This window comes from Mobula birostris, chromosome 18 (genome assembly GCF_030028105.1).
Source record: "Mobula birostris isolate sMobBir1 chromosome 18, sMobBir1.hap1, whole genome shotgun sequence".
Lineage (NCBI taxonomy): Eukaryota > Metazoa > Chordata > Chondrichthyes > Myliobatiformes > Myliobatidae > Mobula > Mobula birostris.
The window spans coordinates 47,991,755-48,015,917 of NC_092387.1; the positions used below are offsets into that span (position 1 = coordinate 47,991,755).

Consider the following 24,163-nt stretch of genomic DNA (forward strand, 5'->3'; position numbering starts at 1 on the left):
ATCTGGACTGAAAGAATAGAAGTGAATTAGCCAGAATAAGGAGGTGAGGGGGAGGGGAAGGGCAAGAGCAAAAGAGGTATTTGTGTCACTTTGTCCTTCTGTGTTCGTAGAGTTGGTACCTCAGATTGCCTTGGCATTTAGTACATCTCCACATGGAATCAGAATCAGATTTGTTATCACTGACTCATGTGTCGTGAAATTTGTTGTTTTGGGACAACGGTACAGTGTAAAGTTGTAAACTTACGTTATCAGTAATTTAAAAATAATAGTGCAAAGGAAAAGGAAGACTGAGTCAGTATTCATGCGACAAAGATTAATCTTCCCAAACTAGAAGCCCTGGAGGAAGCAGGAGACTCACAGTTTGCTGAGGCCTCGATCTGTGGTGTTCAACTTTGGCAATCCAGAACTCTACAAGTCCAGGTATGATCTACAGAATGCTATCAGGCTATTCATGCTATCATAAGGGTGAAAAGGCAATTCCATGTGTAGTTAAAGTTCCAAAGTTCAAAGTAAATGTAACCAGGTGACCATTGAATATAATCTTTTTATTGTTAAAGTGCACTCATGTATTCACCTTGCTAAAATAGCTGCTTGTGCCTTTAAGAGAAAACAGTGATGTTAGTTTGCATGGGTGGATTAGAATGAAGAGTTGCCATGTTCTAGAAAGGACAACGTTCGAATGCTTTTCCGAAGTTTGGTCAGGAAAGGTGAATAATATTTGATAATATCCATGTAAATTCATTAATACTTGTTTGTAAATCTAGAATATCAGTAATTTGACATGTTTTACATGTGGATGTTTTAGATTTTCGCGAGTAAATTGATCAGCACTGGATTGCGTGATTGCGAAGTTCCTTAATCAGCCTACTAGGGTGGCCTTTTTAGTAATTCAACTACAAGGCAATATTTTGTAAAAGTTATTTGTCTTTCTTTATTGTGTTATGACTGAATGTGAATGTAACAGAGTAATGTGAATGTGTTCATCTCTGTTCACATAGCGTGAGTGAGGAGAACTCGTTTCAAGGTCTAGCCTATATGTGTTTGGAAGTTAAGCACCTGTATGTCAAAAGTGAGCATATCTGTTAGTGAAGATGAAATGTATTTATTCATATTTTGGATGTTGTGTATGAGGTACAGGGTTGGTGGGATTCTAACATTGTTTGTATTGTTTTTTTTAGATTTGCCACTACTGTATTGGTTTTGTATATTTTGCTTTAGTTATTTTCATACTGCATACATAACAAGGATGTGGTCTGAAGTTAAACTGAAATTGTAATAGTGGGAACTGCTTTTTTAATTTATTTCATCGTTTTTATTTTGATACCCTCTTTCTGCAATAAGGCACCTAAAACAGATAAAAGAATTTAAGACCTGAAGAAGTATTTGTTGTCCTGTGTGTGTATTTTTCCCAGGCTACAAAATAAATTTATTATCAAAGGACATACGTGTTTATGCCACCATATACAACCCTGAGATTCATTTTCTTACTCAATAAATCCATAGAAACTATAACAAAATCAATAAAAGACTTCAATTGACATAATTGGATGCATAAAGGCTGTGGCAGGGTTTGCATTTTATCATCAAGCTTCAAAGTGTGGGCCTCTATACCTCCCACTGCAGTTGGATCCTTGACTTTCTCATTGGGAGACCAGAGCCAGTGCAGATCGGAAATAATATCTCCTCTTCACTGACAATCAACACAGGTGCACCTCAAGGATACATGCTTAGCCTACTGCTGCACTATCTCTGTGTGGCTAGGCGCAACTCAAATGCCATCTATAAATTTGCTGATGACACCACTGTTATTAGCAGAGTCTCAGAAGACAACAACGAGGTGTGAGAAAGTAGCCTCCCGACAACAGCCTCACACTCAGTATCAGCAAGACCAAGGAACTGATTATGGATTTCAGGAAGGGGAAGTCAAGTCAATCCTTCCAGGGGAAAGTACGCACAATTTCAAGTTCCTGGATGTCAGCATCTCAGAGGATCTATCCTGAGCTTAACATATTGGTGCGATCATGATGAAGGCACACAAGCAGTTATAATTCACAAGCAGTTTGAAGCAATCCAGTAAGTCTAGCAAATTTCTATAGATGTACTTTTTAAAGCACTCCAACTGGTTGAATCACGTCTGCATGGAGGCTCCAGCACACAAGATTGAAAGAGGTTACCAAGAATTGTAGACTTACCAGCTCTATCACTGGTACAACCGTCCATTGTGAACATCTTCAAAAGACAATGTCTCAAGAGGACAGCATTCATCATTAAGGACCCTCATCATCAAGGACATGCCCTCTTCTCGTTACAACCATCGAGGAGAAGACACAGGTACAATGCAGGTCAATATCTCTGCAAAAGGATCCATTTTTATTTTAAATTTGCAAGGAATACATCAAGAGTTGGTCTCTGCAGCTCTTGGTGACAACATATTCTACAGGCTCACCACCCTTTGGCTGAAGAAATTCCTCCTTATCTTAGTTTTAAAGGGACAGCTCCTTATTCTGGTCCTACTCTCTTCCTAATGGAAACATGTTCTTCACATCCACTCTATCCAGGCCTTTCAGTATCCGATAGGCCTCAATGAGAACCCCCGCCCCCGCCCCATCCTTCTCCCATGAAATTTTATACATCATTGAAAGCACAAAAAAGGATTGAATGAATTATGCTGTTGACACCTGTGGAGGGATTCAAGAAATTCAATTGCTCTCCGTAGAGCAGAAAGGTTTAAAACACAATTAAATTTTTTTAAAGTCTTTGAAATTAAAATGGGAATTGACAGGACGCACAGGAAGAAACGGTTTCCACTGGAAGGAGAGATGAGGACTAAAGATATTAGAGGGAGATTGTAAGAATTCTTTGTATACTCAAGCGCGATCTATTCTGAGCTAGAATGCAAGGTCCAAAAAGATGGTGCAAAGAAATTCACTAGTCACCTGTTTTTTTGAAATGGAAGGGGAAAGTGGTGAGAAAGGTTAAAATACTAGTCTGCAACCAGCTGGATAACGCTTTCAAGTAGCTGTGCAGGAGTGATGAGCTAAGTGCATTGCTTCTGTGCTGTACAGTCCAATGATTCCGAGGCAGCCACTTCCTCTGTCTACAATGTTTAGTTCAGGCTTGTTCATGTCACTTGGTGGTGTGGATCTCTGTTAATTCTGGCCCAGTCCTGCAGATAACATCAGCTACGGAATGCCACATTCCTATGGAGTACAATAATCATAAGTTACCCTGATCAGACATTGTGCCATGGAACAGATAGGCTGTCTTTGATCACAACAGCTGCCTTGGGCTAATCTGCTTATCTTGCAGTGTATCTGTTCTTTATCTGCTTACTTTTAGAGAGGCTCTGATGTAATTATTGCCAATTCCAAAATCCAGAAATATGTTTTAGAGAGGGTTTCATGCATAGCCCTGTTGCTATTCACAGAGAAATGCATCAATATGCTAGTTATTAACCTAATCATGTATGTCACAAATTTTCTTTGCTTTGAAATTTAGTGCTTATCTTTATGACCTAAACTTTCATGGTCTCTATTTAGCTCACTTTTAGCACTATTTTTTATTGTAACTTTTAGTATTTTTATGTATTGCATTGTACTGCTGACACAAAACAACAAATTTCACAACATGCAGTATGTCAATGGAAAAAAAACTTAATTCTGATTCTGATTCTTAATCTCTCAACCTCCCTGCCTCCCTCCATTCCCAAAGCACTTTAAGACTTAACTCTTTACCAATTCCTTCATATGGGTCAGTGCTGGATTTTGCCTGTTAATGTTACTATGAAATTCCTTTGGTTATACATGGTACATACTGTTTGTATTTATATGCACGTTGTCTATAGGCTGACAATGGAAAGAATGCATTACAAGATTCAGATTCCAGTTCAGAATCAGATGCATTTATCACATGCACATTGAAACATACAGTGAAGTGCATTGTTTGCTTTAATAACCAGGATGTGCTGGGGGCAGCCGCAAGTGTCACCACACATTCCAGCACCAACATAATCCAGAACATTACAAAGAAGATTGCAACAAGCAACAAAACATGCCCTTTCCTTCCTCCCCACCCTTCCATTCACTCTCCACATGGACAGTCCTCCAGATCAGCAGTTTATTAAATGAATGCTCTTGCTACTATTGGAGTCAGGATAATTATCAGTATAGTAATGAAATGCTGATCACTTAAACCAAGTTAAAATAGCAACTACACAGAAGCTTAGGTCCAAATGAGGGCTCTCAACCTGAAACATCGACAGTTCATTTCCCTCCACAGATGCTGCTTGACCTGAGTTCAATAGATGCCCACACTGAAGGAGTTTAGATCTTCTCTTCGACAGGAGTTCAGTGACACACTCCCTCACTGCTTCCCATCTGTGATCTCTGCTGCCCTCCAACTTTTGAACCATGTACTCACCCCGACTCGCTCTTCACTTATCACCTTCCAGCTACCCTCCTTCTCCTCCCCCCACCTTTTTATCCTGGTGTCTTCCCACTTCTTTTCCAGTCCTGATGCAGGGGGTCAACTGTTTATTCAATTTCATTGATGCTACCAGACCTGCTGGGGCTCCTCATCATTTTGTGTGTTTGTTGCTTCAGCTTTGTCTTTCCTGCTTCTGCTGCGCATAATATATAGGTTCGTCCATCGTCATCAATGAAGACCTCGACACCATTAGTACTTTTTTTACGAAGTTGAGCTGCTAGCTCGACACTCAACCCAGCATGGATGGAAAGCGTGCCCGGAAGCGGCTCGACAGGATTCGAACTCGGGAATCTTCCCTCCCGGAGTCCGGCACTGATGTCACTGTGCCACCAGCTGGCTATGATGGTATTGAGACTAGCGCTTGATTTGGATTTAAGTGAGGGAGAGGGAGAGCATCAGCCTTACTCTCTCTTCCCAATTCCCATCTGGATCCAGTGGCAAGACAAAAGTCGAGACGTCTGGAGATAAGACTAGGTGCAGTGGATGGCCAGGACGTCTTCTGTGTCTTATCCTGCTCTATACGTTCCACGACGCTTGCAGAGACCGCCTTCTTGACTGTTGGACCTTCCGTTGGCCTCGTCCGCTCAATCCGCCGGAGTCTGTCTTCACATGCTGGGACAGGAAACTCCCTTTCTCACCGAGGGTTTGAGACCCTCACCTGGTTTAGCCGGCTTGTCGAAGCTGTTGCCCAGGTTGTGGCCGCTGTCACATGCAAACAGCTACGGGGAGCCACAAGTGAGAGCTGAGTGCCAGGTGGGGACCAAAGGTGGACAAACCACCCTGAGAAGGATGGGACATGATCCCCCTCCAGCGGTGCTACCCCTCCCTGATGCCCCATACACCCCAAATATACTGCATAAAAACATAGTACTGACCAGTCCAACAGTACCACCTTTTATTTGTAATATATCCTTGGCACAGTGGAATGTCGCAAGGTGTTTAGCAAGAGTGTTATCTACGAAGCTGATAAGATGATAATAAGGAGGAGCGAAGGACATTATGGTCAAAGTGTTTAGTTTAATCATGTATAAAGGAGAAAAGGTATCAAGAGTGGAAAAAAAATCCAAAGCTTGGTGTAAAAGCAGATACTTCTGCAAATATTCAGCAGTTTGAACAGCTTCAGCAGAAGGAGAAGATGGGCTAACATTTCAGGTTGGAGATGTTTTATCAGAATGGATGTAATGTCATCAAAAGGTCAAATCTTCCTGTCTGTCTTTGCCTAGCCTGCGGAGTATTACCAGACTTTCAGCGTCGACAGTATTCAGCTCTCCAGAGCAGAAGGAACAGGCATCAGTGAGGATGTACTTAGACACCAGAATCAGAGGAGCTCAAACATCTGAGAGGACTGGTAAAGTAGGCAACAATAAAGTAACAAACTGACTCCAGCAAATGGGCCTCCTAAGATCCTATTAACAACCCTCTTTAAGTTCATCACATACTTTGCAACTAATTTCGTGACATTTGTCAAGGCTAATAAATCTGATTCTGTTTCTGATTATGATCGTACTGATGAATTCTGTTCTGCTTGTGCATTTGGCAGTTTAGCAACGCAAGAAATGGTGCAGGTTTACCATATCAACTATCAGAACCACTATAATTAAATAACGTAAGGTGTGATTACTTGCTTTTATAATTGTTACAATTATACAACAAACAAATCTACAGTACTGAGACTATAAAGTTTTTTGGTGCTTTTATTTTCTAATTTATGTTGACATAAATTCTGCCAAATGACTTAGAATTTAAGGGTAATAAATTAGGATAGCTGAGATTTTAAGCAACTGTTAGAAGAATTATCAGTCTAAGCTGTAAAACTGTTTGGTCCAGGTCTGGGAGAATAGGCCACTTGGCCTTGTTGGTGGATTACACTGTGCTGCATTATGGAGGCAATGACACAGAGTCAAAGTTTCATCCCACAGCACAGAAATGGTCCTTTGGCTCAACTGATCCATGCTGACCAGGATGCCCATCTATGCTAACTCCATTTGCCCACGTTTGACCCATATCCTTCTAAACATTTCCTATCTATGTACTGGTTCAAATGTCTTAAATGCTGTTAATATACAGTACCTGCCTCAACGACTACTTCTGACCACCTTCTGTGTAAAAAAGAAAAGCTGCCTCTCATGTTCCTGTTAAGTCTCTCCCTCTCACCCCAAACCTATGGTGCCTTGTTCTTGATTCCCTGACTCTAAACTAACCTTTGGAATATCCCTCGTCCCCAACATCATTAATGTCCTCCACTAGGTAATGGATAATCACCTTGACATTGTTTCTTGCCATCCCATTGTACAGACGGCTTGCTTAGCGTAGGTCAGTATCTCGGCAAAAAGCACTTCTGTTACTTTACTACAACGAATGCATCTTTTTTAAAAATGTCCTCCAGTGTGGGTGTTGGCAGCCACCTCTTGGAGAAACAGAGAGTTCAGCTTTAAAGGCCAAACAAAGGAATCACAATTTCCAATCAATCAATGCTATTAGCTTTACACTCTTTCATTCCTGATCCATGGCATTGCCAATCTCCAGGCATCCAAATCAATTTATCATTACTCTTGTGGATAGCCTTGGCCCTGAAGATGATATAGCGATCACCTGACTTCATTTCAACATCATCCATTCAGCAGCTGTAGCTTTCTTTCTTGTCCACTTCTCATTGCTACCATCAAAGAGGAGGTAAAGGAGCCCAAGATACATATTCAATATTTTTGGAACAGCTTCTTTCCTCCGCTATCAGATTTCTGAGGGGACAGTGAACTAATCTATACTTCCTCTCCTTTTACATTATTTATTTAATTTAATTTTTATTATATGTTTCTTATTATAATTAATAGTTTTTCTATTATTATGTATTGCAATATAAAGTAAAGGCATCTGTTAGTCTTGCGAGACCATGGATCTGCGCCTGGAAAGTCACTCTCCAGGGCGTAGGCCTGGGCAAGGTTGTATGGAAAACCAGCAGTTGCCCACGCTGCAGGTCTCCCCTCTCCACGACACCAATGTTGTCCAAGGGAAGGGCGTTAGGACCCATACAGCTTGGCACCAGTGTCGTCGCAGAGCAATGTGTGATTAAGTGCCTTGCTCAAGGACACAACACATGTTGCCTCGGCTGGGGCTCGAACTCACGACCTTCAGGTCACTAGTCCAATGCCTTAACCACTTGGCCACGTGCCCACAATATACTGCTGCCACAAAACAATAAATTTCATGACACATACCAGTGATATTAGTCCTGATTCTGATCCAGTACTGTTTAGATGCCTCCACAAGTTTCAGTTTTTCATGGACCTGAGTGCATCTAAAATTTTGTTGGTAATTTGCTGACTTATGTAAAATCCTTGTCACCCTGTACTGCATGCAAAGTACTGGAGGAACTCAGCAGGCCAGGCAGCATCTATGGGAAAAAGTACATTCGCCATTTTGGGCCAAAACCCCTTGCCAGTCCTGCAGAAAGGTTTCGGCCCAAAACGTCAACTGTACTTTTTTCCATAGATGCTACCTGGCCTGCTGAGTTCCTCCAGCATTTTGTGTGTGTCCCGCGGATTTCCAGCATCTGCAGATCTTCTCTTGTTCATCCTGTACTGTTTGGCCACACTATCTGCTGGTCCAGAAATGGCTCAGATCGAAAATTCTACTTTTTGATTCCTCCCTGTACCTTCAGTGGCCAGTGCTTAGAGCTCAGATTCAATGACCAGATCAATGAATTGGATGCCCAGAGGTTGGCAACACCATGTATCAGGAATGAAAACCAGGTTTCATAACTTTTTTTGGAGAACATCTTGAAGCTAAAAAAGGTATGATATAAATACAGTTTGATACAGATGGTATCTGTGGACCTTGCAGTAGCACGAAATGCAGTGGTAAGTGAATTTATTACCGTTCAAACATCAGGCCCCTGAGCCAGCATGAATAACTTCACTCACATCAACACTGAACTGATTCCTCAACTCATGAACTCATTTTCAAGGAGTCTACAACTCATGTTGCCAGTATCATTTATTTATTTATGATATATTTGCACACTTCGTCTTCTTTTGCACATTAGTTGTTTGTCTTTGTTTTAGATTGATTCTGTTGCATTTTTTGTTCTGTGAATGCCTGCAAGAAAACTAATTTCAGGGTAACATGCGTCAAAGTTGCTGGTGAACGCAGCAGGCCAGGCAGCATCTGTAGGAAGAGGTACAGTCCACGTTTCAGGCCGAGACCCTTCATCAGGACTAACTGAAGGAAGAGTGAGTAAGGGATTTGAAAGTTGGAGGGGGAGGGGGAGATCCAAAATGATAGGAGAAGACAGGAGGGGGAGGGATGGAGCCAAGAGCTGGAGAGGTGATTGGCAAAAGGGATACGAGAGGATCATGGGACAGGAGGTCCGGGAAGAAAGACAAGGTGGGGAGGAGGAACCCAGAGGATGGGCAAGGGGTATATTCAGAGGGACAGAGGGAGAAAAAGGAGAGTGAGAGAAAGAATGTGTGTATAAAAATAAATAACAGATGGGGTACGAGGGGGAGGTGGGGCATTAGCGGAAGTTAGAGAAGTCGATGTTCATGCCATCAGGTTGGAGGTTATACACACATTCTTTCTCTCACTCTCCTTTTTCTCCCTCTGTCCCTCTGAATATACCTCTTGCCCATCCTCTGGGTTCCCCCTCCCCCCCTTGTCTTTCTTCCCGGACCTCCTGTCCCATGATCCTCTCATATCCCTTTTGCCAATCACCTGTCCAGCTCTTGGCTCCATCCCTCCCCCTCCTGTCTTCTCCTATCATTTCGGATCTCCCCCTCCGCCTCCCACTTTCAAATCTCTTACTCACTCTTCCTTCAGTTAGTCCTGACGAAGGGTCTCGGCCTGAAACATGGACTGTACCTCTTCCTAGAGATGCTGCCTGGCCTGCTGCGTTCACCAGCAACTTTGATGTGTGTTGCTTGAATTTCCAGCATCTGCAGAATTCCTGTTGTTCAGGGTAACATATCCGTACTCCGACAATAAACTTACTTTGAACTTTTGAACTTTGAGTCTGATGCAGGGCTTCAGCCTAAAGCGTCAAAAGTTTTGTTTCTTTACAGATGCTGCTCGACCCATTGAGTTCCTGCAGCAGGTTTTGTGTGCCTAGTTCAGCTGTCCACTGTCTTTAAACATCTCTGTGCTTATCAGTTCTACTCTACCCAGCCCGAACTTCACTCCCCTAGCCCTATCCACAGTCCCCTAATTTTAACCACATCTCGCCTTATCATGGACAGTCTTATCTTCAGCTGTCCAGGCCCTGAGATCTAGAATTTCCCACCCTCATGCTTGCTAATTCTCACTACACATTTTTGATAACAAAACATTTGTCCGACCAAACCTTTGCTTATCCTTTAAGGTATCCCAATGAGAGAGCATGCAACATTGGATCTGCTTTTAGGGAATGAGACAGGGCAGGTAACAGAAGTTTGTGTAGGGGAACACTTTTCCTCTAGTGACCACAAAGCCATTAGTTTCAAAGTAAATATGCCATAAGATTGGCCTGGCCCGTGGGTTGAGATTCTAAATTGGAGAAAGGCCAATTTTGATGGATTCAGAAATGATCTGGCAATTGTGGATTGGGACAGGCTGTTTTCTGGCAAAGGTGTACTTGGTAAGTCAGAGGCCTTCAGAAGTGAAAGTTTGAGAGTACAAAGCTTGTATGTGCCTGTCAGAATAAAAGGTAAAGATAACAAGTGTAGCGAACCTTGGTTTTCAAGAAATATGGAGGCTCTGGTTAAGAGAAAAAAAGGTGGATAACAGGTATAGGCAGGTAAGAACAAATGAGGTGCTTTTGGAGTGTATGAAATGCAAGAGAACACAATAAAGAAATCAGGAGGGCTAAAAGAAAGGAAGGTGAAAGAGAGTCCTAAGGGATTCTACAGAGCCAAAGGATTGCAAGGGTCAAAATCCGTCCTTTGGAAGATCAGAATGGTAATCCATGTGTGGAGCCAAAACAATGGGGGAGATCTTAAATACATCTTTTGCATCTGTATTTACTCAGGAGACGAACACTGAGAATATAGAAGTGAGACAAAGCAGCATCAACTTCATGGACCCTGTCCAGATTGTAGAGGAGGAGGTGTTCACTATCCTAAGGCAAATCAGGGTGGATAAGTTCCCTTGGACCCTATGGGAGGCAAGTGCAGAAATCGCCAGGGCCCCAGCCAGGATACTTAAATCACCCTTAGCAACAGGAGAGGTACTAGAGGAACGGAGGATAGCCAAAGTTGTTTCACTGTTTAAAAAAGGCTCTAAACATAAAACAGGAAGTTATAGGCCCGTGAGTCTGACATAAGTTGTGGGGAAGTCATCAAAAGGTATTCTAAGGGACTGAATATATGAGTATTTTGATAGACATGGACTGATTAAGGATAGTCAGCATGGTTTTGTGTGTGGTAGGTCATCTCTAACCAATCTTATAGCGTTTTTCAAGGAAATTACCAGGAAAGTGGATGAAGGCAAGGCAGTGGATTTTATGTACATGGCAAGGCACTTGACAAGGACTCGCATGGGATGTTGGTCAAAAGTTTCAGTCATTCCGCATTCAAGGTGACGTAATAAATTGGATTAAATGTTGGCTTTGTGGGAGAAGCCAAAGAGTGGTAGTAAATGTTGTCTTTCTTCCTAGAGGCCTGTGACTAGTGGTGTACCACCCAGATTGGTGTTGGGTCCATTGTTGCTTGTCATCTATATCAATGATCTAGATGATAAAGTGGTTAACTGGATCAGCAAATTTGCGGATGACATCAAAATTAGGGGTGTAGTGGACAGCGAGGAAGGCCATCATAGCTTGCAAGAGGATCTGCATCAGCTGGAAAAGTGGGCTTAAAAATGGCAAATGAAACTGAATGCAGTCAAGTGCAAGGTATTGCACTCTGGTTGGACCATCAAGGTTAGGTCTTACACAGTGAATGGTAGGGCAACGAGGAGTATGGCAGAACAAAGGGATCTGGGAATAAAGGCCCATGATTCATTGAAAATGGCATCACAAGTAGAAAGGGTCGTAAAGAAAGCTTTTGGAAAATTAGCCTTCATGAAACAATGTATTGAGTATAGGAGTTGGGATGAAATGTTGATGAGGCCTAATTTGGAATATTGTTTGCAGTTTTAGTCACCTACCTACAGGAAAGCTGTAAATAAGTTTGAAGGAGCACAGAGAAAATTTACCATAATATTGCTGGGTCTGGAGGACCTAAATTATAAGGAAAGATTGAATAGGGTAGGACTGTATTCCTCAAAACAAAGAAAAGTGACAGGAGATTTGATAAAGGTATATAAAATTATGAGGGGTAAAGATAGAGTAAATGCAAACAGGCTTTTTCACTGAGGTTGGGTGGGACTACAACCAGACATCATGGGTTAGGGGTGAAAGGTGAAAAGATTAAGGGGAACATGAGGGGAAATTTCTTCACTCAGAGGGTCGTGAGAGTGTGGAATGACCTGCCAACACAAGTGGTGCATGTGAGCTCGATTTCAACATTTAAGAGAAGTTTGGCTAGGTACATGGATAGTGTGATAGTACATGGAGGGCTATACTGCCTGTTGACGGGAGTAGGCAGCTTAAGTGGTTTTCGGTAAGGACTAGATGAACTGAAGGGCATGTTTCTGTGCTGAACATCTCTATGACTCTATCTCTGGCTTTGTATTCCATGTTATTTAATAAGCACATTATTTAATTGGCAGCGGCTAATCAACGATCAGGATTGATTAGCAAGAACAAATTGAGATAAGGCAAGGGCAAGCAGAGTGACCATTGTTGCAGCGGCTTTTGTTGGAATGGACAGTGTTAGAGTGGGGATTTTAATGCTTTAGCTCTTCCAGCAAAGAAGAAGCTTCAGTGAGGGAAGGCAAAAAAGCTGAAGGTAGTTCTTTTTCCCCAGTTTATTTATTGTTTTCCTTTTTTATATTTACATTGCTATAACAGTAGGGATGCCAGGTAAGATAGTTGAGTGGTCCTCTTGCAGGATATGGGAGGGCATGGAGATGTCCAGTGTCCCTGATGACTTCACCTGCAGGGAGTGCCTCCAGCTGTAGCTTCTAACATTCTGTGCTATGAAGTTGGAGCTGGAACTGGATGAACTCAGGATCATTCGGGAGGCTGAAGGGGTGATAGATAGGACATAGAGAAAGGTAGTTACACCCAAGGTGCAAGACACTGGGTGACAGTCAGGAAGAGTAAGAAGGTTAAACATCCATTGCAGAGCATCCATGTGACCATCCCCTTCAACAACAGGTACCTCACTTTGGATATTGTTGCGGGGCATGATCTAGCAGAGGAGAGTCACAGCAGTCAGGTCTCTGGCACTGAGGTTGTCTCTGTGACTCAGAAGCGAAGGGAGGAGAAGAACGAAGCTAGAATGAGAGGGGATTTGTTAGTTTGGGGAACAGAAAGGAGGCTCTGTGGACGAGAATGAGATTCCCGGAAGTTATATTGGGACATCTTGGATCAAATCCTCAGCATTCTTAAGCAGGAGGGTGAGCAGCCAGAGGTTGCAGTCCATGTAGGTAGCAATAACATAGGTAGGAAGAGTGACAAGCTTCTACAGAGGGAGTTCAGGGAGTTAGGTGCTAAGTTAAAGGGCAGGACCTCCGGTATTGTGATCTCAGGATTACTACCCCCACCACGTGCTCTTGAGACCAGAAATAGAAAGGTCATACAGTTTAACACATGGCTTAGGAGTTGATGAGAAAGGAAGGGCATCAGATTTTTGAATCATTGGAGTCTCTTCCAGGGAAGGTGGGACCTAGACAGAAGAGATGGTTTGCGCCTGAGCTAGAGGGGGCCAATATCCTAGTGGGAAGATTTACTGGTGCTGCACGAGGGGGGTGGCGGTGGGTATGGTTTATACTGGAGATTCAGGGGGATATTGTCAGGACTCAGACAAAGTCAGAAGAACTCATCTTGTGAGACGTTATGGGTGGAACTGAGGAATAAGAAAGGTATGACCACTTTAACTGGGCTATATTATGGACCACCCAATAGTGCACAGGATTTAGAGGAACAGCTTTGTAAAGAGGCTGCAGACTGTTGCAAAAAACATGAGGTTTTTATAGTAACACACATAAAAAATTCTGGTGAACGCAGCAGGCCAAGCAGCATCTAAAGGAAGAGGTACAGTTGACAGAGTCTGCTCTCACCCCATCCTCCCGCCACCCCAGTAGGAATAGGGTTCCCCTTGTTCTCACCTACCACCCCACCAGCCTCTGGGTCCAACATATAATTCTCCGTAACTTCCACCACCTCTAATGGGATCCCACCACTAAGCACATCTTTCCCTCTCCCCCTCTGGTTTCTACAGGGATCGCTCCCTACAAGACTCCCTTGTCCACTTGTCCCCCCAATCCATTCCCACCAATCTCCCTCCCGGCACTTATCCTTGTAAGCGGAACAAATGCTACACACGTCCTTACACTTCCTCCCTTACCACCATTCAGGGCCCCAGACAGTCCTTCCAGGTGAGGTGACACTTCACCTGTGAGTCGGCTGGGGAGATATACTGCGTCCGGTGCTCCCGATGCAACCTTCTATAGATTGGCGAGACCCAACACAGGCTGGGAGACCATTTTGCTGAACACCTACGCTCTGTCCGCCAGAGAAAGCAAGATCTCCCAGTGGCCACACATTTTAATTCTACGTCCCATTCCCATTTTGACATGTCTATCCACGACCTCCTCTACTGAAAAGATGAAGCCACACTCAGGTTGGAGGAACAACACCTTATATTCCGTCTGGGTAGCCTCCAACCTGATGGCATGAACATTGACTTCTCTAACTTTGTTAATGCCCCACCTCCCTTTCGTACTCCATCCCTTATTTATTTATTTTTTTCTCTCTCTCTCTCTGTCCCTCTCACTATAACTCCTTGTCCATCCTCTGGGCTCCCCTCCCCTTTCTTTCTCCTTTGGCCTCCCGTCCCATGATCCTCTCCCTTCTCCAGCCTCATGTCCCTTTTGCCAATCAACTTTCCAGTTCTTAGCTCCATACCTCCCCCTTCTGTTTTCTCCTATCATTTTGGATCTCCCCCTCCCCCTCCCACTTTCAAATCTCTTACTATCTCCTCTTTCAGTTAGTCCTGTCAAAGGGTCTCGGCCCGTAATGTCGACTGTACCTCTTCTTATAGATGCTGCCTGACCTGCTACATTCACCAGCATTTTTTATGTGTGTTGCTTGAATTTTCAGCATCTGCAGATTTCCTCATGCTTAGGTTTTTATAGTAGGTGTTTTTAACTTTCCACATATTGAGTAGGACTCCGATACTGTCAAAGGACTAGATGGGATAGAGTTTTTCAAATGTGTTCAGGAAAGTTTACTTATTCAGTACATTGAAGTTCCAATGAGAGAGTGTATGATACTTGATCTCTTATTTGGGAGTGAGATAGGGCAGGTTACAGATGTGTGTTCAGGGGAAGACTTTGCATATACTGATCATAATGTCATTAGTTTCAAAGTAAACATGGAAAAAGATAGGTCCAGTTCACAGGTTGAGATTCTAACTTGGAGACAGGCCAATTTTGGTGGTATCGGAGAGGATCTGGCAAATGTGAATTGGAACAGGCTGGTTTCTGGCAAAGGTGTACTTGGTAAGTAGGGGGCCTTCAAAAGTGAAATTTTGAAAGTACAAAGCTTGCATGTCAGAATAATAGATAAAGATAACAAGTTTATGGAACCTTGATTTTCACTAAATGTTGAGGCACTCATTAAAAAAATGGAGGTGTATAGGAGTTAAAGGCAGGAAGGAACAAATGAGGAAATTATGGAGTGTAAGAAATTTAAGCGAACACTTAAGAAAGAAATCGGGGGGCTAAAAGAAGGCATGAGGTTGTCCTAGCAAACAACATGAAGGAGAACCCTAAGGGATTCTACAGATATCTTAAGAACAAAAGGATTGCAAGTGACAGAATTGGTCCCCTGGTGTATAAGACAATAAACTAATTTGATTCTGGAAGTAACTCCAGCCATTAACCATGGATTTTTTTGGCCTTTCTGAAGCACTTTACACCCATGGACTGGAGGGGATAAAGGAGAGCTCTTAAATTTTGCTGCCTGCAGAAATTCATATCATTTTGCCTTTGCTTCATGACGGCATGCAAGCCAGGATGCCAGCCTCACTGAAGAACAATGTCAAACAAGAATGTTTCACTGTCCTGACTGTAACTTAAATCTTTCTCATTACAGTGCTGCCCTCAACTCCAACAGGCTTCCCTCAGGAGTGAAGCTAATCTTCAGACCCTGATGGGACCCTTTTCAACATACAGTGGAGTCACCCCAGAACGAAGGTCACACAAAGTTTAGCACTCTGCTGACCGCAAATGAATTTCCATGAACGTGGAGAACAAGGTTAGTACTAATAAGATACTGATGCTGACCAAGGTCAGTGTCAAGACTCAATATTATTTATTTAGACTTTTTTATTGTTTGTATGAGTTGTCTTCTTTTGCACATTAGTTGTTTATCAGTCTTTGTTTAGGTACAGTTTTTTCAAAAATTCTATTTAATTTCTTTATTTTCCAGTAATCCATGAAAGAAAATAAATCTCAATGTAGTATATGATGATGTGCAGAATTTCTTTTGAAATATTAAAACTTTACTGTAAAGATCCAAACTATTGTTGACACATTCACTGAAGCCTACAAGAGAATATTCTTCACCCTCAACATATTCAAGGTGAAGTTCAACTACCAATGCACCAAAAATCATTTCAGGATGTATATTGTATACATTTCTCTGACATCAAATTTGACCTTTGAAACTTTGAACCAACCACCCTCTTACAATTAAGCTTCATGACAAGATATTGGAAATATGGATGTTTCCCACATATTTTTAGATGAAGGCAGACATTGACAATAAAATTCACCTTCTATGCACCAGCAAAGCCTTTGTGTCGATGGGTGGAAAAGGGTGTTTGAATACCTAGACTTCAAAGTTACAACCTAATTTATGGGGTACCAGGCAGCAGTGGTCCCTGTCCTATATGTTTTTGAGAACTACAGCAGGCATCTTGAGGAACAGGAAAGATCCCACCAATGCTATCTCCACAAAATCTTCCAAATTCACTGGCAGAATAGACAAGCTAATTTCAGTTTCTTCACTCAAACTTACATTCTCAACCCTGATGCCCTAGCTCAGATCAATCTTATCAATTAAGCAGGACATTTTGTTTTCACATAAAGCGGCAGATTCCTGAAACAGTTGCTCTATTCTAACTTCCATCATAGAGCAGTTTATCAGGCAGACAGGAGGAGAGATTTGAGGATGTGCCTGCAGCTATCCTTGATAAAATGAGTGGTCACACTCACTCTTGGGAACACCGGGCAACAACCACTCTGAGAGGGGAAAGAGTGATGTGAAGAACACTCTTGTAAATCCTAAATCACATTGTATAAACAGCAGAAAGACCACTCCACATCATAAACAATCCACCCAGTTAGGTAACATTTGTTGAAGTTCTAGAGTGGAACACCTAAAGAGAAGAGGAGATGATACTCACCTTGGGGTCAGATGTTTTTTGGTTCAATTCCCAATCTGTGCTAAACAGATCAAGGACAACTTCTATCCCATGTTTTCAGACTCTTGACCTCACAATCTATCTCGCTATGATCTTGCACTTTATCATTTACCTGGTCTGTAATTTTTCAGAGGCTTTTACACTTTATCCTGCATTGTTACTGTTTTACTTTATTCTGGCTCAATGCACTATGTAAACATTTGATCTGGATAAACGGCGTGCAAGACAAGATTTTCACTGTATTTCAGTACATATGGCAGTAGTAAACTAATACCAATACATATACAGTGAAATCTAGACTGGCTCCCCAGTGTGAAGGAATGTTCCACTGTTAATGTTGCACTGTCTTCCTCTTGAAACAACCTATCCTTTTAAATAATCAGTTGTCAAAGATCTTGTTTCAAAGAAGTGAGAATTATTTTTGCTGTTCTGTCAAGATTTATCCATCAAAAATGTTGGCATACACAGAATATTTGGATATAATCACCTTGCTGTTTGAGCAGCCTTGCTGCCTTTTGGGACAACAACTGAGACACTCCAGTCAGTCAAAGGAAATGCTTTAATTAAACCTGTCTACATATCATTATGAACACGTATCCCTGTCTTTTGGGGAAGAACAGGGTGTTTGCTGCTCCTACCAAAGAGCACCATGGAATCTTTCAGGAAGGTAGATGGAGAAATGGTTTAAATCTTGCTGAAAAAAATAACATCTCTGCAAGAGTGCTGTAACCACTGAGCACTGCCCTGAAGACAAATCTTATGAAATGTATGAGTTTACAATGAAATGAGCAGTGTTGGTTTACTTCCAAAAACACCACAAAATAATGGAAGGTTAAATAAAGCAACTGCATACTCCTAGTATTAAAAGCTTCATTTAATATTATAAACAGAAGAGGTTCTGCAGATGCTGTAAGTCTGGAGCAACACACACAAAACACTGGAGGAACTCAGCAGGTCAGACAGCATCTATGGAGAGGAACAAAGAGTTGACTTTTCAGACCAACACCCCTTCATCAGGGCACTTAAGCATCAACATCTTGTAAAAATAAAGCTCCGAAGCAGAACGGTGATTTAGAACAATGGGTTGTGCCTAGTCCAGTGTAGCTGAATACTTAATTTCCTTTTTCCATCTGGGCACGTCAAGCTGTCATCCATGCTCAATATGTAATGCTTAACACATTAGTTGCTACTGTCAGCTAGAGTGCAAACAACATACTTCCCTTGCTCACAGGCTGTACAGATGCTCCACCAGTTCATAGTGGTGGGGAACTATGACACAGCACACTGGCGAGGAATCAAAATGGGACAGATCCAATTAATAATTCTGGCTTTGGAAATTAAAAGTTTCGTGCATAACGTTGGAAGCATTTCACAGCACAAGCACTTAATATAACTTAAGAGAAAGCAAATGTTTCAAATCATTCCTGACACCATCATTCACCCCTTTGTTATTTCTCATCTCAATCATCTCTGTATTCTGCTTGCCAGCTTCCCTTACATTTTCTGTCAACTTGAAGTCATCCAAGATTCTGCTGCACATAAGCAAACTTGTATTAGATTATAGACACCCATCACTCTCCAGCTGGCTAATGCACTGAACTTTAAAGTTCTTCTGTCCCATCACTTTCTGTCACTGTAACTTCATCCTAACCTACCAGATCTTCATCTCTGCTTCATCGGCTTTCCTGAATTTAATCTCTCCACAATTTGTTCTTTGGTAGTCAGGAGTCTCTTCCTAACACTCCCCACTCTCCCTCCTCCTCAAAACAGCCCCTTAAAACCCAAAGCTTTCACCAAGCTTTTGTCCTATCACAAATTTTTTCTTGTTGACACCCTTGTGTAGTGTCTTTAGACAAAGAGTCCTGATGAAGGGTCTCAGCCTGAAACATCAACACTTTGCTCCTCTCCATAGATGCTGCCTGATCTTCTAAGTTCCTCCAGCATTTTATATGTGTTGCTCTGGATTTCCAGTATCTGCAAATTATCTTGTGATTATTGGGATTAAAAGAGGCTTTTATTAAACAGTCTATAGTTGCGGCATACTTCCCATTGGCTATTCTCATTGTTACTCTAGACTTTTGTTTTAAAGACCAGCAGATTGTTTGATGCATTAATTCCTCGTGGGCTCTGCTGTGTTACTGGGCTTCTTCTGTTGTTTCAGTGACCCAACAGAGTATCCTGTAACTGTTACCACCTGTCCAAGCAGTGGTGACTAGTGTCATCATACCTAGAACGCTAGGTGGGAGGCACGTCAGTGTTATTTATTTATATTAGTAGTAGTAGGCAGCTGTCAAGCCCAGGGGATCATGGGTTTGCGCCTCTGGTGGACTGTGTCCTCTCCAGGGCGCAAGCCTGGGCAGGAAGATTTGAAGAACTGGATGTTGCCCATGCAGTGGGTTCCCCCTCTCCACATCACTGATGTAGTCAGAGGGAAGGGCAAGCGCCAATACAGCTTGGAACCAGTGTTGTCGCAGAGGTTGCCAGACTGAAGTTGTAAACAATATATTTATTTATATTATCTACGCTGTAATAGCATTGCATTAACCACTATGTTACTGTGGCGCCTTTGTCTATCGTGTTTATAATGCATCGAGCTGCCACTTGTGATAGCTAATTTCCATGGCATTTAAACCCTGTGTATGTATGCCTATGGCAATAAACTTGAACTTGAATGCGAATTTGAATTCCCCTTCAAAAGGAAGTCAAAGATCATTACATCAGATTGATGAACACCTCAGCACCGATTAGTTCTCCCTGACTCTCAAGAGCACTAAGCAATGTCATGCACATTGTCGAGAGCCCCAAGGAGTTCATACCTTCCATAACGCCAGCCAGTGAAAGGACACAAAGTGGCCTCGATTGCACCTTACCAAGGTCAAAACGGTAGCCTAAAGAACTTTATCCTGTCTTGAAGTTGTTTGTCGGGCTTGGGTGATGTACAGTTGGTTTTTCATAAGTTCTATTGTTTTCCTGTAACTGCCTGCAAGAAAACAAATCTCAAGGTATTATATGATGGCACACAGTATATGAACTTTTGATAATAAATTTACTTTGAACTTTGCATCAGGATCGAGGCCACTGGCCATGCCTGAGATACTGAACGAAGTCATTCTGTACTCAGCTTCTTTCTTGGGAGTTACCCTGCACTGGGGCAGCAAACCAGATGACCAGTTTATCGGATGGTAGGGGAGGCCTTGGATTGACATTGGAATGGGAATGGGAAGTGGAATTAAAATGGGTGGCCACTGGGAGATCCTGCTTCTCATATCAGAATGGGAATGGGATGAAGCTGCACTCTGGTTGGGGAAACAACACCTTATATTCCGTCTGGGTAGCCTCCAACCTGATGGCATGAACATCGATTTCTCAAACTTCCGGTAATGCCCCCCCACCCCACTTCACCATTCTCCATCCCCTTTTCCCTCTCTCATCTTATCTCCTTACCTGCCCATCGCCTCCCTCTGGTGCTCTTCCCCCTTTTTCTTTCTTCCATGGACTTCTGCCTTCTCCTATTAGCTTACCCCTTCTTCATCCCTCTATCTCTTTCATCAATCAATTTCCCAGAACTTTACTTCATCCCTCCGCCTCCCGGTTTCACCTCTCACCTTGTGTTTTTCTCTCTCCCCTGCCCCATCTTTTAAGTCTACTCCTCATCTTTTTTTTCTCCAGTCTTGCCGAAGGGTCTCGGCCTGAAACGTCGACTGTACTTTTTCCTGAGCTCTTCTAGAATTGTGTGTGTGTTACTAAGATTTCCAGCATCTGCAGATTTTCTTTTGTTTGCTTTTGAACCTACACTCAGTGGCCACTAATAAAGTGGGCACTGCGCATACGTTTGTGGTCTTCGGCTGCTATAGCCCATCCACTTCAAGGTTCAATGTGTTGTGTGTTCAGAGATGCTCTTCTGCATGCCTCTGTTATAGCACGTGGCTATTTGAGTTAGTTCCTGTCAGCTTGAACCAATCTGGCCATTTCCCTCTGACCTCTTCTCATTAAAAATGCACTTTCACACATTGAACTGCCACTCACTGGATGCTCCTTTTGTTGCACCATTCTCTGTAAATTCTAGAGACTGTTGTGCATGAAAATCCCGGGTGATCAGCTGTTTCTTCGATAATCAAGCCACCCATTCTGTCACCAACAATCATTCGATGGTCAAAGTCACTTCTTTCCCACTCTGATGTTTAGTCTATATAACAACGGAACCTTTCGACCATGTCTGCATGCTACTAAGCATTAAGTTGTGGCCACATAATTGGCTGATTAGATATTTGCATTAAAAAGCAGGTGTACAGGTGTACTCAAGAAAGTGGCCACTAAGTGTATACAACAACTAAGCATCCACAGTTCTTTGGGGAAATGAATCCAAAGATTCACTGAATAAAGTGATTTCTCTGCATCTCAGTCCCAAGTATCTGCCCCCAGTCCTGAAACAGTGCCCCCTAAATATAGATTCTGCAGCTAGGTACCCAGTGTCTGCTGTTGTTCTCATGGATATTGTCCACCCTCAACACATTCTCCAACACAAGGCCATCCTGCTCATAGTATCATCCATCTTTGTATATTGAATGCTTCTGGTTCCTTTTTGGATGCATGTTTAGCACAAGGAATGGAGCTGGTAGTAAAATGCACAATTAACGAAGTCCACTAGAGTAAGTGTGGTCTCTGAATGGAAACTATACAAAATGAGAAATACTGATGCAAAAATATTAGTAAACATTTTCAAATGTTGTCAAGTTAGATAAATACTCATGAGAGGTGTTGACCGGAAAAGTCGACTGTTTATTGCTTTCTATATATGCTGCCTGACTGGCTAAGTTCATCCAGCATTTTGTGTGTGTTGTTGCAATGAATGTCTATAGTGTCAGAGAACAAGGAATCAAGCTTTTCAACCCACCATGGACCAACAACCACCCATTTGCACTAGAGCTAGCAACAGACTAACTCCACCATAAATGGTCCCAAGCTCAGCAGTGAAAGCAGGAAGCTTGGGCATGGGGCTAGCAACCCTAACCTGTGAAAACCCAGAGCTACAAAAACACCAACAGAATCTCCGAGGACATCACCCCTAGGAGAAGAAGGATCTTTGAAGATGGGCTACACCCGGGCACAACTTGAAAGACTGGTCCAGGACAGAGGAACATAAGAACATAAGAAATAGGAGCAGGAGTAGGCCATCTGGCCCGTCGAGCCTGCTCCGCCATTCAATAAGATTGTGGCTGATCTGACCATGGACTCATCTCCACCTACCTGCCATTTCCCCATTACCCTTAATTCCCCTACTATACAAAAATCTATCCAACCTTGTCTTAAATATATTCACTGAGGTCGCCTCCGCTGCTTCAATGGGCAGAGAATTCAGAGAATTCCACAGATTCACCACTCACTGGGAAAACCAGTTCCTCCTCATCTCTGTCCTAAATTTACTCCCCTGAATCTTGAGGCTATGTCCCCTAGTTCTAGTCTCATCTACCAGTGGAAACAATTTTCCTGCCTCTATTTTATCTATCCCTTTCTTAATTTTATACGTTTCTATAAGATCTCCTCTCCTTCTTCTGAATTCCAGCGAGTACAGTCCCAGTCGACTCAATCTTTCCTCGTAGACTAACCCTCCTCATCTCTGGAGTCAACCTGGTGAACTTGCTTTGCACCGCCTCCAAAGCCACTATACCCTTCCTCAAGTAAGGAGACCAGAACCTCACACAGTACTCCAGGTGCAGCCTCATCAGTAACTCATACAGTTGCATCATATCCTCCCTGCTCTTAAATTCAGTCCCTCTAGCAATGAAGGTCTGCATTCCAATTGTATTCTTGATAGCCTGCTGCACCTGCAAGCCAACGTTACACAAGCACTCCCAAGTCCCTCTGCACAACGGCATGCTGCAATTTTTTACCATTTAAATTATAATCTATCAGTAGGACTCTGGTGACCTACTGTTGGCAGCCTATACCTCTATAGGGGTGTTGGGCTAAAGTAAACTAGCAAATGTCAGTAAGTTAGAAAATTAAATCCAGCATTGAACTATTCTGCTTCCTATTGCTATTTGCCCATAATTCATTTGGTTGCTCAGTCCATGGTAAGTTATTTATTTAAACTGGGCTGAAGTCTTCTGGTTTAAAGCTTCCATGGTGCAAGATTATACTTTTGAACTCATCAACAGAGTATTGATATTCTGAAGCATAATAACAGCCCCAGATTTCAGATTAACTAGCATTACTAGCCTCCCATGGTCTAAGGATCTAGAACACTGCCAGATGAAAATGAAGTGTGTCAGAGCCAGCAGCTGCGTTCATATTAAATGCCGTCTCAGAATTCAATGTTCATTGGCATGGTGTTGAGTAAGAGTTTGCTGGTCTAAAAGTTAACAAAATAATTTTTATTACGGGAAAAAGACTAGCAATATCACGAAGGATCCCACCCGCTCATGGACTGTTTGTCCCACTCTCGTCAGGGAGGAGGCTACATAGCATCCACACCAGGACCAGCAGACTCAAAAACATTTACCTTCCCCCAGCAATAAGGTTAATTAACACCTCCGTCAACTAGCCACCCACAACATCCCTCACCACCACTACAGTACCATTTCCTTTCAGTCTGTCCTCTACCAGGCATCACTGTGAACATACAGTCAATCTATCTATGTTAGCTATCTCATGCATTTATGCAATATTTATATAGAGTTTTTAAAATTTTATTCTTTATCTTATTGACTTTCTATATGCTACTTTGGATCCGGAGTAGCAATTATTTCATTTTCCTTTACATTTGTGTACTGGAAATGACATTAAATAATCTTGAATTTTGAATCTTGATTTTTTTATGTCAGTGGACAATGAATGAGTGAACAATCTGCCCAGTGTGATCAAGCCCATGGTCAGAAAATACAGGTTTAGGGTGTCGTTCTGACATAGGGAAATTTAGTGCCAACGTTACAAGAGATTATTGGGAGGGCTGGCAGTGAAACTCAAAGCGTAAAATAAACAAATCTGCTTTGTAAGGAACTGGAACATGCCATACAATTACTGACAATGTGGGCTAGTTTCTCTTAGTTCAGTGTGTATGTTTCGGGGGAGATCATAATTCCAACAAATGTCGTACTTCTATGAAGAATATTGGAAATGAACAATTTCACCAGAAATAAGAGGCCAGAAGCTGGCACCAGCTCTCGGTACAA

General features: G+C 42.4%; 1 long non-coding RNA gene across 1 annotated transcript in view; it reads left to right on the plus strand.

The window, feature by feature from the left end:
- Positions 1-334: 334 nt before the first annotated feature.
- The window catches only part of LOC140212092 (uncharacterized), a 120,735-nt gene continuing 96,906 nt past the window's right edge, over positions 335-24,163 (plus strand). The window contains exons 1-2 of the long non-coding RNA XR_011889643.1: positions 335-420; positions 15,659-15,820. This is a non-coding gene — a long non-coding RNA (uncharacterized lncRNA). The remainder of the gene's footprint in view (positions 421-15,658; positions 15,821-24,163) is intronic.